Below are 14,402 nucleotides of genomic sequence, written 5' to 3' on the forward strand. Positions count from 1 at the left end.
GCATGATATGATATGTTCAGATGAAACAGAGTGCCTGATCAGATGCGACTTCATCTGGTTGGATTTGAAGTCAAGGCCTGAACTTCAGCTGTTTGAGGCTTACGTAATTGGGGTATGTCTTGGTGGTCCTCATCTAAGCCATAGCATTGTCTCTGCCTGGACTATTGGATATTAGGGCTGAATTGCACAGCTTGGCAGCCTCCTGTGGTGTAGTTGTTAGGAGGAGGAAGACTCCAGAGCAGCTCTCAACCTTCCTAATGCTGCAACACTTTAACATAGTTTCTTGTATTGTGAACAAGAAACTAACATAGTTTCTTGACCCAACCATAAAATTACTTTTGTTGCTACTTCATAACTGTAATTTTCCTAATTTTATGAATCATAATTCAGATATTTGATATGCAGGATATTTGATATTCGGTCTCTATGAAAGGGTTGTTTGACCCCTAAAGAAGTTATGAACTACAGGTTGAGAACCACTGTTCTAGAGTCTTAGAATACCAAGTACTTGCCAAATATGGGGACCAGAATCTGTATTTATAGCACCCACATAAAAAGCAGGTGAGCATGAGAGCCCATTTGTAACCCAGGGCCAAGCTGCCCAGCTAGACTATTTGAATTGACGAACTGCAAGTTTAGTGAGAGACCCTGCTCACTAAATATAGTGGAGAGTTAGTGAGGAAAGCAACCTCTTACCTCCACACATGTGCAAAAGAAGTTTTCAAGAAAATTAAAAAGGAATGACTGGGCTCAGTTAAGTCTTGAAGTGGGGTTTTAGCCAGGTCATAGGGAACCTGAACGACAGCTGGCTATAAGGTCTAGATATGGAAGGACCTATAGGCCAGAGGACTGGAATGAGTCAGTGTTCAGAGCAGCCTATACAGGGTCCCAGGGCAGAAGGCTTGGAGGATTCCCACTTTGCTAATAGAGATCACTGTTTATGGATGGTAGGTGTCCTGACCCTAGTTTTCATGGTGGGACTGTAGAGGAATATATCTATTTTCAGAGGCTGGGAACAGGGTCTCAACATGACACAAAAATGACTCTCCAAGCCTTGGGCTCAGTAGTGAGCATGGGGAAGATAGTGGTGCTTTGAAGTGACTCTTCCAACCTTGGTGCCTCAATATGGAACACAGAAGCATCAGACCTTCGTAACTTGGGGATTCTGAACCAGAAGGAGCAGCAGAATGACAAAGAGAAATGGGGAAAATGGAAGAAAAACTCAGCCTGGAGAGGGTAAGACCTGTATGAATTGAGTGGAGAGCAGGTGCTTGGAGGAAATGACAAATGATACACTCCTGCATGACTATTAAGTTTGGGAGCTCACGATCTGTTTTTGTTGCTGCTAGAACAGAGTACCTCACACTGGTTGCTTTTTGAGGAAAATGAAATGTATTATCTAGGTGTGGTGGCACATACTTGCAGTCCTGCTACTTGGGAGTCAGAGGCAGGTAGATCAGAAGTTCCTTGGAAACGTACCGAGTTTGAGGCCAGCTTAAACTTCACAAGGCCCTGTTTCAAAAGAAAGAGAAAGAAATGGCCTACCTGGTAAGAATACTTGCTTTAGTACCTGAGTTTTAAGCCCCAGGGCCCATGTAAAATGCCAGGCATGATTGTAAGTATGTATGTAACCCTAACATTGGTGGGATAGGGGGTAGGGTGGGGAGGAGCTGGGGCTTGCTGGCCACTAGCCCAGCTCCAAGTTCAGTGAGACCCCGTCTGAAGAGAACAAGGCAGTAAGTGGTCGTGTAAGGTACCCAACGTCTTCCTCCGGCCTCCACATGTACTGTTTCTACCCAGAATGTGTCACTGTACGCAGTTCTGGAGGCTGAGTTGTGAGACAGAGTTGCTTTGTTCCTATGAATTTCAGATTTTAGAATCACGTAAATTATTTTTATCTGGTGACTACAGCAGAGACCTGATACTTATGAGATGGAACATAAGGACCTCAAGCCAGCCTTTTGATCGTTTTCTTTTTTTGGTGACTGGCCTTCAGTATCCAGTCTTCTTTAGTATATATTTTTTTCCTCTGGACATGGTTTTGGCCTGCAGAATGCAGAACTTCTGAGCTTTGTTAAAACCTTGTGAGCACTTGATGGGCAACTGCTCCCTCTATCTTTGCAGGTGACTGAACAGTTAACACCAATAGAATATTGCCAGGGAGGGGTAACAAAAGACCACATCCTGTTAGTTAAAAGCTGTTACCGCTTCATTCCCTGGCAAAAGAGGTCTAAAGAACTTTATGATAGAGTGCAGGTGGTACAAGGGTGTGGGCTCTCTCTCCTCCCTCTCCGAAGCCCAGCAGAAAGCTCACACAGCAGAAAACCTAGGTCAGGCCCCAGCTAACTTCACATGTATTTTCAGGGAATGGTCAGCAAGGCCTGTTTTTGTACCAGTAAACCACTGTCACCCTTCCATGGGTCTGAAACTTCACTTAATCTTTGCCTTATCCATAAGAGGAAAGGGAGTATCCTTATTTTTCAGGAAAATATTGGGCCTTAAGAGTCACTGTTGTGCCCAAGAACACACAGTAAGTCATGAGGTTGAAATTCAAATCCAATGAAGCCTGACCTCACTCTCTACCATTCTTCAGTCTCTTGGAGGAACCCCATGGAGAAAGTAGTGAGTTGTCCAATTGATTACTGTAGGCTGTTTATACTAGGGACTTGGTTTCTCCCTTGCTGCGCCCACAAAGTTGTTTTGATTTGCTAGCCTTAACTGTAGCCCCTCAAGTGTTAGCAAGCAGCTATTTCAGCAGATATTGGCTCTGGCCCAAAATATTCACTTAATAACTGTGCCCACTTCTTTAATGTCAAGTGGGCAAGTAAGTCATTCATTCAAATGATTCATAAGCTGAGTACCCCAGGAACACACGTTCTTTTAAGTTGATTTGTATTCTGACATCATGGGTCTTGTATTGGTGGACGTGTATACTATTTCCAGCCATCCTTGCCCTTCACGGTTCTCAGCATGATACTGGTATCTGTGAACAGGTAAGCCTTATAATTAGAATCCCTTTTGAGTTAGTGTGCCTATTGATATTGTCATTATTCATGTAGCTTGTTAGTGTAGCCATTTCTAAGAGAGGCAGTCTCGCAGTAGACATCCCTGTATTCCAGCCCTTACAGTCTTTCCACCCTCTTTTCTGTGGTGTTTCTTGAGCCTTTTTTTTTTTTTTTGCAAGAGCTATACTGCCAATGAATCAGTTGGGGCTGTGCTCCATGTAGTCCATTGGTCTTTGCATTGTGTCTGTCATTTTCTATGATGGTCTCTAATACAGAGCATTTAGCCCTGAATCCATATACACACAAACAATGAAAATTAGCAGATTGTATTTGTCCATATATGTATGTGATATATATATATGTGTGTGTGTGTGATATATGTATATATTTATGTATATATGTATATTATGTATATATGTATATATGATATATGTGATATATGTGTGATATATTTATGGGCAAAGAGAAAGAGGCTATCAATTTAAAATGGACAGAGCATGGGAGGGGTTGAGAGAAAAGGGAGAGAGTGATGTAATTATATTTTAATAAAAAATGTAAAAAAAGAAAAAAAGGAAGAAAGCACATCCCCTGGGGTCTCTTGGCTCTGAAAAAAACAGTTAGCATTTGTATCTAATATTTTGGTGTTTGTGTGCATTTCAGTTAGGTTGCTTGGATGGCCCACAGTTCTCACTGGAGTTAGTGCAAAGCACATGGACTCTTTCTGTAGGGTTTCTGACAATGGCTAGAGCATTTCAGTTTTTTTACAGTACTTGTACTTCCTGGTTCTTTTGAGGTGCTTAGAATTTTGAGTACTTTTTTTGTCCTGTTAAGGGAGATGTTGATCTGCGCAGTGCATTTGTTATAGAAGTCCTGGGCTTTTCTGTACTGACTGTTCTTTAGGAATGAGAACAATGCTGCTAGGAAGCCATGGAACATGCTTCCTAGCCAAGTCACTCTGTGGTGCTGCTTCAGGGAAGAACAGGACAAAGCCCAACCCACCCTGGAAAACTTGTATTATAACATTAAAAAGCAAGATCTCAATTCCATCTTATATGTCCAGCTTCTCAAAGTCTGTTTGTCATGACTTCACCCTCTCTGTGGTATAATATCTCCCATTGTGCGAGCATAAATTAAAAATAATTCATTGTAATTTAAAATCCATTACAACTCTATCTCACCAGATTGTTCACAATAGAAACAGGCTGTCACATGTATTACTGCTGGAATACTATGGAAGCTTCTATAGTGCTGGCTGCCAGGCACTCAGAATAAATTCAAATTTGTTTTTGTATGTCATACACTTACAAGTATTTAAAACCAAAAATGTAAAACAACTTAGAGCAGATTAGTGGGAGGATAATTAGAAAATAAAGACAGATTGTTTTGTTGAAAAAAAAAAAAAAACACCTAATAGGACAGAAGCTAAGAGATCATGAGGTGTGGGAAGGGTGTGTACCTCAGAAAACTTGGAGAAGCAGGTGTGGAGCTAACAGTAGAGTGTGAAACCCATGTTGCTCTGCCCACTGGTCTGTAGTAGCCAGTTGTGAAAATTATCAGAAGTACTGCTGTGTTTGTATGAGTATATATAGGTCTCTGTTCTTGTCATTATTCATACAATACAGTATATAAGCTACATAGCACTTATTATATTATAGTGAGTAATTCTTGACTTATACTATGTGGGAGGATGTGCACATGTTCTGTTCTATACAAATACTCTGCCATATTATATAAGGGATGCAAGCAGACATGATATTGGTAACCATGGTGGATCCTGGAGATCCTGAGGATTGACTGTCTTTCTGGATAACTAACATGTTGATTGTTTCTTATAGTTTCACCATGTGGCAACTTTCTAAAGAGCTCCGCCTCTGAACAAAAGAGTTAATTCAACAGTGGAACAGAGGGACATAAACTAAAAATGCCTTGGAATAAGTAAAACCATTTTACCATGTTTCCCCATATGGCTTACATTTGTTGTTAGCTTTTCTCCATATGTCTGAAATGGTCCTTTTCTCTGCTGATGTGTTCCTTGGTGGCCCAGGCTCCTTAGGGCATTGCTAACTGGCACCATGCCGCTGTAATGACTGCTGGGACCCCACCTCCACCATCGCCGCCGCCGCTGCCTCCACCACCATCACCACCATCACCACCACCACCACCCTGAACTTCTGCTGGTTCTTGCTTTCCTCTGGGCCTGGCCTTGTGTTCACTGTTGGTGCTATGGAGAGGGTAGGTGGGCATCCAAAGGCTCCTTCTTGGTTCACAGAGAGCCAGGGTCTACTTAGTGGGCTCAGACAGTGCAGTTGCCGCTGGGTACTTTTTTATCTGTCAGCCAAGGTGATCACTTGTGTTACCTTTTGCCTGGATCAGTGGTTCTCAACCTGTGGCCCCTTGGAGGGAAGTGTTGAACAACCTCCCTAAGACTATCCTGCATATTAGATATATACATTATGATTCATAACAGTAGCAAAACAAAACAGTAGCAAAATTATGGTTGTGAAGTAGCAATGAAAACAGTTTAATGGTTGGGAATCACCACAACATGAGAAACTGAATTAAAGTGCATTAAAGCACTAGGAAGGTTCAGAACCATTGGCCTAGAGGTTTATCCCTCTAGGCTATTGTTGTTTCTCTGCTCTGTTTCTGAATTCACAGGTTCTGCAATTGCACACAAGTCACTGTTGTTTTCTCCAGCTGTGGAATCCACTTTGCAGGGTAGTTATTAAAAATTTTGAGGCTACACCACCTGTGTTTCTTCAAGGACATATGGCCAGGGTAATGGCTATTTGGATAAAATTTGTTTGTTTGTTCGTTTGTTTGTTTTAGGAAACACAGCTGTTAACTGGTTGACTTCTAAAATTTACAAGTGGGTATTTGTGAGTAGTTAGTAGTAGCATGTAGTTATTGCCATGCTACAAATTTAACTTGATTAGATCTATAATATTTAACCTGGTATGCTAAATTGAAATGTAGCATTGACAAGAGTTAGCTATGTGGCCCTCAAAAGGACCTCTAGATCCACTGTTGCTTTTATATGTTGGGTTTCTTTTTTTCCTATGTAGATAATTTATGGGCTTTATGTTGATTTTTAGAATATACCTCTAGATCACTATGCTGCTTTGTCACTTTTACTTTGCTCTGAAAACCAGACAGTTGAGGATTAGACAAAGCAAGGAGCAAAGTCCTTATGTCCCAGGTGGGCATAGTTGACTGTAGGCCTTGCTGGCCGAGGGCTTGGAGGCGGAGCCCAGGTCCCTGGAGGACCCAGCATTGATCACTCTCTCTGCTTCACCCAGAATAGCAAGTAGTATTGTCCAGCTACCCTGGACAAGAAGAAATGATGACTTTCTTCTCCCAGCACCAGGCCTTTTATGCGTAGGTTGAGCAGCTTCTCTCTGATTATTTCTGAACTTTCTGGTGTATAAGCTGCTTCTGACCCTGTGAGCAGAAGGAAGGTGGCATCTGCCCCTGGGTGTGACTGTAGGAAACAAGTTCATGCAGCTGTAGGAGACCTCAGTTGAGAAAGACTTGCCTCTGCCTTTCTCCAGTTTGTCTACCTCTGACTCTAACTTTAGCATTAACCAATCAAAACCCTTGATCACAGTAAACCCGTAGTCAACTGCCACATGGGTTCTTGCTGTATGCCTGTCACTTAAAGCCAGGGCTTTCCCCAGCTATTGGCACTACCCTCCTCACCATCTGAATCTGCTACAAATGATGATGGAGAACAAAAGATGTGCTTTGGAATTCCCAAGGCCAAAAGCCAGGCAGCATAAGAGGTATATTCCAAATGTGACTTGCACAGTCCTGCAGGAGTGGCCTTTGCCTGTGTGTTCCCTAAGACCATTTACTTATTTTAATTTGAAATGTTCAATTTTTCTGGATTGAATACAGTCTTAGAGCGCTAAGGTGTGTGTTCAACTTTTGCTGGTGGTTTGACACTTGCATTCGTACTGAAAAATGTCATATGTAATCTGTGCCACAATTCATACACTTTTTTACATATTCAAAATATTCATCCTCTTGGATTGAGTGTATGTGTTGAGAGGTGCTGAATATGTATTTTCATTGAAAATTGTAATGAGAAATTAAGGTATTTTCATTGGCTTCTGTGTTACTATTTGACTTTTACATTTGTTTAAAAATTTCTCTAAATGATTTTTTTCCCAAGTATAAATGTCTAGACACATTACTTACCTGCCTGCTAACAAAAGAACATACTTTCATGTGTGCTAGAAGTAGACATTGATGTTCAGAGCCCTGTGCATAAGGAACTGTGTGATTATGGGGAGAGCCCTTTTCCCCAACACCTCTTTCCCTGAGCTGGCTCTTGTTGCAGCTGCCTAGTGGAAGAGGGCACAGAGAAGTCAAGTGGTGACAGCTCTCAGCCAGCTCACAAATCTCCCTTTTTCTTCCTGTCCTTAGCATTCATATCTGAACTTGGAAGTTTTTTATGGCACTCAATATAGTGATTCATTATAAGGCACACATGCATAGAAAGAAATCACCATTAGTTCCACAGTCAGGAGAGAAGAAAGAGGGTCTAAGTCAAGAATTAGTGGAATTTCTTGTTGGCTGCACCTTCCCACCCTCATAGACACTCAGTAAGATTTTGAGAAGGAAGAGCTTAAGGACAAGGCTGTGAAATATATGCTAAGGAAGGGGGTTGACCTGCTAAGGCTCATCAGCAGTGGTTTAGAAGGGCTGATAATGTGTATGAAATGGCCGTGGTGAGATAGGAAAGTGGATTCACTAATCGAGCATATGCAGTTTTGATGGATAAGTGACCCTAAAAATGTACAGGGAAGAAGTACATACAGGATAGCTTCCTCACAGGATGCTCCATTGCTGTGTTTAATGCTCTTGACAAACCTAGAAGCTCAGCAGCTCTTTGGGGTAAACCCCCCTTCTGTAGAGGAGGGGTACCTTGTACTTATTTTCCTTGGACATTGTCACTGCACCTTATATGTCCAGGACGTCTTGCCACACAATTGCAATGAACCACAAAGGGATTTTTGTGATCAACTCAGCATGTGGAGAAGATGTTGGTTTTCATTTTCAAAGCTGGAATTGACATGGAGGAAAATAGTTCCTGGATAAGTTCACTGTCAGTCTCCTTGGATTTACACATTCTGGCCTTTAGAGGGTATGTACTCTTGCCTCTGTAGAGCATAAGGACACCACATGAACCAGTGACACTGACTGAGGTCTTGGGATGAGGTGGGATGTTTTTTATATGTGAAAAAGCAGGGAAGGCATCAGGGGGTGCTGCCTTTGGTGCTTTGCCTGCATAGTAGCTTAGAATTCAGAATTCCTTTATGTTCCTAATGATGGTTTCCCAGTGTCAGGTAAAGAGGATTTTCTACCAGCAAAGTACTGAGATGGGAATGTCCAGTTGACAAGCCTTTTGATTTGCCTCATGTTGTTCTGCCAGCCTTTGGGGAGAACTCTGCCTGCTCCATGCTCACTCTCCCTCTCCATAGTTTTTAAGCAACCTCTGGAGCCTCCTGCCCATGTACCTGCTCCACCGCACCTCCCAACCTTACTGTATCCTCTGCTCGTGCTCTCTGTGCAGAACCCAGACTTCCACATTTGGAGCATCTCAAATTCCATCTGCTCATGACTTCAGATAACCTGTAGTTCCTACTGTGGATACTCCTGGTCCTTAGCTAGGTAGGCTCCTCTGCTTCCTCAGACCCAGAAGCCACATGGCCACAGGGACCTTCCCCTGAACCCCTTTTATTGTACTTGCCACCACAGTGACAATTAGTACTAAAAACTTCTCATAATTTTTAGTCAACTTTAATAATGGGTCCTAACTGTAATGGAGGGAATGCCCATACATTAATTCTGGTCATAACTGTATAAATAATGTTTTAGCATAAGGAAGATTTTTTTTATGTTAAATTCAGTTTCGGTTACAGATCTAATTGTGGCAAAAGTTGTTGTTAGTACCTGTTCTTTGACTCTTCACGAATGACTCTTCTGCACTGGTATGTGATGTCCAAAGGGCCAGAAGAGCCATCCTTTGTGCTTTGCTTCAGGCTGAGCACTGAAAAACGAATACACAGAAATCTTTCTTAAGAAGACAGAAAAGAAAGAGGCAGAAGCAAAGGTGCTGTTTATTTAAATTTACTCTTGTAGTCATGGCTGACCTAGCTCAGTGCTTTGAACAGCTGTACTCTAGTACAATGTCCCTGAAGTCTCCTCCAGCCTAAGAGCCACTGCTGTGCAGGAGATTAGGCAGTGGTATACAGACATTGGAAGACGTGATCCTGCCCCTTTGTCACTCTCTTAAGCCCACACTGGTGGAGTAGTGTATCAGGATTGATACTGGGCAATACCTTGTCTTCACCTACCTTTGGTGGTTATGCTATGGCTGAGGTGGTTTGGTTTCCATAAAAAGATCACTGACCTTTCAGATACCACTTCTGCTACCCTGAAACATCGACAAACCATTACTGCATAGTCCAGTGTCTGTAGGACCAGAGGAACTAACCACATTGTGCCTGAGTCCATTTTTACTTAAACTTAACTTTGAATAAAATTGGATTGTGTTCAAGAGCCTGTCCTATTTCCTAAGCCACAATCGGGGTTTCTTTGATACTTTCCAAGATACTTTGCCATAGTGAAATGCACCTGGGCTGCTCTCCACCAAGTCAGATAGCTTACTGAAAACAGGCTGCTTGGTGAGTGAAACCTCCTGGCCGTAGATACCAACTGTCATAGGTTGCTCATAAGAACTCTGGCAGTGAAACCTAAGACACTGTAGGCTCAAAAAACTGTGTCATCCCAGTGGTTCATGGATCCTATAAGCATGGTTTACAGACCATCTCTTTACTACTTGCTGTCTCTCCCACAACCAAACTCAGGAGGCTCCAAACCATGAAAGTTTCTTTTCAGCTTCCTTGTAGATAGATAGCACTTTCACAAACAGGCGTCAGTGGTTTGTACTTTCAAGAAGGTGGGGGCGGGGAGTGAAGATGGGAAAAGGCTGTTTTATTTTCTCAGGACTCTCAAATGATGAGACAAAAATCAACTAAAACCGAGGTTTCAGAACAAAAAAAATCTGAGCACAGGGGTCTTTCCTGAGACTGATACTCCAACCAAGTACCATGCATGGAGATAACACAGAACCCCTGCACAGATGTAGCCCATGACAGTTCAGTGTCCAAGTGGGTTCCATAATAATGGGAACAGGGACTGTCTCTGACATGAACTGATTGGCCTGCTCTTTGATCACCTCCCCCTGAGGGGGGAGCAGCCTTACTAGGCCACAGAGGGAGACAGTGCAGCCACTCCTGATGAGACCTAATGGACTAGGATCAGAAGGAAGGAAAAAAGGACCTCCCCTATCAGTGGACTTGGGGAGGGGCATGTGTGGAGAAGAGGGAAGAAGAGAGGAGTTGGGAGGGGAGGAGGGAGGGAACTACAGGGGGTATACAAAGTGAATAAAGTGTAATTAATAAAAAATTTTAAAAAAACAACTAAAAAAAATTAAAGTCAGCCTATGTCATGTATGTTGGGTACAGGGGCTTGGTTCATGCTGTGAGGACTCTGTCTCTTTGGGTAATATTTTGCCTAGCTCTAACTTTCATTAAGTACAGCATGCTCCTGGCATCTGCTACCCATGGCCTTCCCTCATGGTCCCTGGAAAGTTTAGATAACACATGTATTCCCCCTGGCTCAGCAGTATAGGTGGAATGAGCCCTGGTAAGCCAGGTGGAAAGCCTTGAATGCGAAAGGATTTAAGATGTACTGACCACATTAAAACTAGAGGCACTCTTATCTTACATAGTCAGCTTGTGCAAATATCCTTACAATTAGTTCTCAGGGTTTCTATCGCTGTAATAAAATACCATGACCAAAAGAAACTTGGAAGGAAAGGGTTAATTTCACTGTACAGCTTGTAAGTCTATCACTGAAAGAAATTCAGAATCAGAGGCTTTAGAGCTGTGGTTCTCAGCTTTCCTAACACTGCGGCCCTTTAAATATAGTTCCTCATGTTGTGGTGACTCCCCCAACCATAAAATTATTTTCATTGCTACTTCATAACTGTAATTTTGTTACTGTTATGAGTCATAATTTAAGTATCTATGTTTTCTGATGGCCTTAGGGCAATCCTTAAGGATTGTTTGAATTGTTGAGGATTGAAAGGGTTGTTTGACCCCAAAAGAGGTATGACCCACAGGTTGAGAGCCATTGCTGCAGAAGGCCACTGCTTACTCATGTTCTTCCCAAGAGTGACATCGTCCTCAGTGAGTGACGCCCACCCACACTGTTAATCAAGAAAAGGTCCTGCAGACTTGCCCGCAGGCCTGTCTGCTGGAGGCAAACTGACCTGACTTGTGTTGAGATGACACAGCAAAGTCGAGGTTTGTCTTTTCACTTATTTGGATGGTTTTGTTGTGGTTATTAAATCATTTTAAACTTTATTCTGAAATAACTGAGTTTATCTTACCAGCATTACCACAAAATTAGATGCAAATCAAGTCAGTACACAGTGATGTGAAATCACTGAAAAGCCAAATATTAAGTGCTTCCTCTCATGAAAATCTGCTGTGGTTACTTTGTATCTTCCTTAGATCTCATGGCTTCTAATAATAAATGCCTGTCATAATTTTTAGTTGACCTTAATAATAGGTTATAACTCTAATGGAGGAAATCTCTACACATTAATACCCTCCAATCACAATAGTTTAAATGGTATTCTAAGTAAAGACTATTTTTGGTTAAATATTGCTCAAAATTAAGTAATTTGCCCCAAAATTCCCACAATTCAAGCACACTCCATGTGAATGAGTTAGCTTGAATATATTTCAGAACTTTCAAATTTGTTATTTAATTCTGCAGAGTTCCAGCTAGAAGATGACAGTTAGAGCATGTCTCAGAGGTGTTTGGTATAACAGCCCTTCATCTTCATGGGAAAGAGTATATAAACGATTTTGACTTTAAATTGACTAACATTAATAATGTATCACACGTTCAAACTTTTATTAGAATTTAGTCTTTAGTGTATGTAATTTTTTTCAGGAAAGTTAAAATGTGCCTATTATCATCAATAAAAATGTAGCTCATGACCAGAGAGCTAACACCTGGTACCAAAAAACTGTCACAAAAGTGGAAAAGCATAGTCTGTGTGTAAATTCATCTCAGCTGCTAGCTATTTAAAACAGTACCATGTATCTGCTCACAGAACAAAAAATACTATCCTACAGAGTGTGTGTTATTACATACAGGTGACACTGTGGTACAATTTGCAGCTGGCCTTTTCTTAGGTCTCTATGAAGACGAAACTCTTAACTTCATTAGGAGTTTGATCACCTTCGTTCTGCAAATCGTGTCAGCTGCTGAGCATACTGTTGATCACTCTCCTGCCTAGGGCTCTGTGGAGAGGAAACAGCATCGTGGCTGCTCAGTGCTGCAGGGAGGAAATATCAGGGACATAGGCACCTGCTTCTAGTCTCCTTGGCACAACACAACAGACTCAGGGCTTACTGCCCACAACAGAAGCTGGAAAATACTGGCCAAGATACTACAGCCTGAGCATTTGTGCTCTGCCTCAGTTGATATGTTGAAACCTTAACCATCTTCCCCCTGGTCTTGGCAGGTGTAAGGACTTTGAGAGGCCTCAAAAATGGAGGATCATTGTCCTTAAAGAAACCTGTTTCCCCTTCCTGCCTGGTGAGGACATAGCCAGGAGGCACCATTCTTTCTACCATAAAACAGGAGCTGGTACCTCACCCAGTCTGTCAGCTCTGATTTTAGACTTCCAGAACTTCAAGAGATTAATTTTAGATTAATTTGTGTCATCTGTGATATTGTGTAGCATCAGGATACTGCACAGATGAACCTCTAAGGCTTCTTAATTCTAAATGCCACAGCTTTATTTTTCTGTTAGAAGTAAACGCAGAGCGTTGGAAATGGTATGTGAAAGTTTACTACCCTCAGCTCAATACCATAATCTTACAATAATAGATTTCAGAAGATTGAGAATTTTCTCTGAGTTAGGTCTTCACTGTAAATGTGAAAATCTTGCTTCTGGTACCTGGGGTTGGGGAGAAACAGCATATTTGCAAGTGTTTTGTTTAGGGATTTTTTTTTTTCCTCACTGGGCTTTTCTATGCCTTCTTTGTTCATTTTTTTCTCATGACAAAATGTTGCAGTTTGAACATAATTGAGCAAGCTGTAGATAGAGCCATTACTTTGCAGTGTGATACTTTACCTGACCATATAGTCCCCTTCTAGATACTTTCATTCATATGGTTTACACAAAGCTGCAGCAGCACACCTAACTGAAAAGCTCACACCTACGTCAGTTCTGTAGAGATGATTTTATGATTAACATGAGAATTGGAAAGAGAAATGTGTTGTTGAAGTCTCTTGCAAAGTTTGGTGGAGACAGCCTGGTATATACTGTGTCTGCATAGGTACAAGATGGCACATACTAGGTATGTTTGTTCTGGATGGGATATACTGAGGACAGCAGGAAGGACCCCACTGTTGGTACTTGCATCAGGAGTTGGTTATTGGAACACTATTTAGAAGGATAAGAATTCTGGAGACAACACTGGAAAGTACATGTCTCTGCATGTGATGTAGATGGGATGAGCAGACTCTGGTTAATAGGATTTCTGGTCTGTCGTGTTTATATGAGTTTGCTGTTTATGGCCAGTAAATATGGCTGGGGTCCTTGAGAAATGGGTATGAAGGTTTGCCTCTCTTGTTGAGAAAATACGTTAAATTCTAGGAGAAAAGTCATACAGGTTTTCCATCGCAATCTTCAAAGCCCTGCCTGAATTTGTTATGTCAGTGAATCTTTTACTAATTCACTCATCATTCTGCTGTAGGAAAAACAAACAAACAAACAAACAAAAAACCTGTGTTTTGCGAGCAAAGATGAATTGCACGTGGGGAAGGAAGTCAGAAGGGCCAACAGCAGGCAACAGGAAAGCAGTATGTTCAGGGGTGCAAAGAGTAGGGGGTCTTGGGACAAACTCTGTTCAGGAGGGAGGTAAGGGTATGCAGGGCAGGATACAAGTTCTTATGTCCAAGTCCTGGCCCATTGCAGAATTGCCACAGGACTGTAAATTCATTTAGTCCAACTTCTTACCCAGTGCAAAAGTACACTTTATACCTTTTTTCCCCCAGTCCTGAGACCCAGGAGTTCTCTGAAGCTGTCCATCCTTCCAGAAGGATTTGCTTTTCTTTGTTCTTATTATTGTTTGTGCCACAGACATACTGGCACATAAACTGGCACTTGTTAATGGGTAGAGGGGGACAGACCAGTTTTGGTAAGTATCAGCTTTTAGTAACTTCCTATCTGTGCCACACAGCTGGACCATTTTTGTTTCCAGCTAGTTGCTGTTATTTGCAACCAGTCTTTTTGCATCT

At 41.9% G+C, this 14,402-nt stretch overlaps 1 protein-coding gene across 6 annotated transcripts in view; it reads left to right on the forward strand.

Moving 5' to 3' along the window:
• Nck2 (NCK adaptor protein 2) overlaps positions 1–14,402 on the forward strand; it is a 131,535-nt gene that overhangs the window by 100,894 nt on the left and 16,239 nt on the right. The window lies entirely within an intron of this gene.

Source organism: Meriones unguiculatus, chromosome 16, assembly GCF_030254825.1.
Source record: "Meriones unguiculatus strain TT.TT164.6M chromosome 16, Bangor_MerUng_6.1, whole genome shotgun sequence".
Classification (NCBI taxonomy): Eukaryota; Metazoa; Chordata; class Mammalia; order Rodentia; family Muridae; genus Meriones; species Meriones unguiculatus.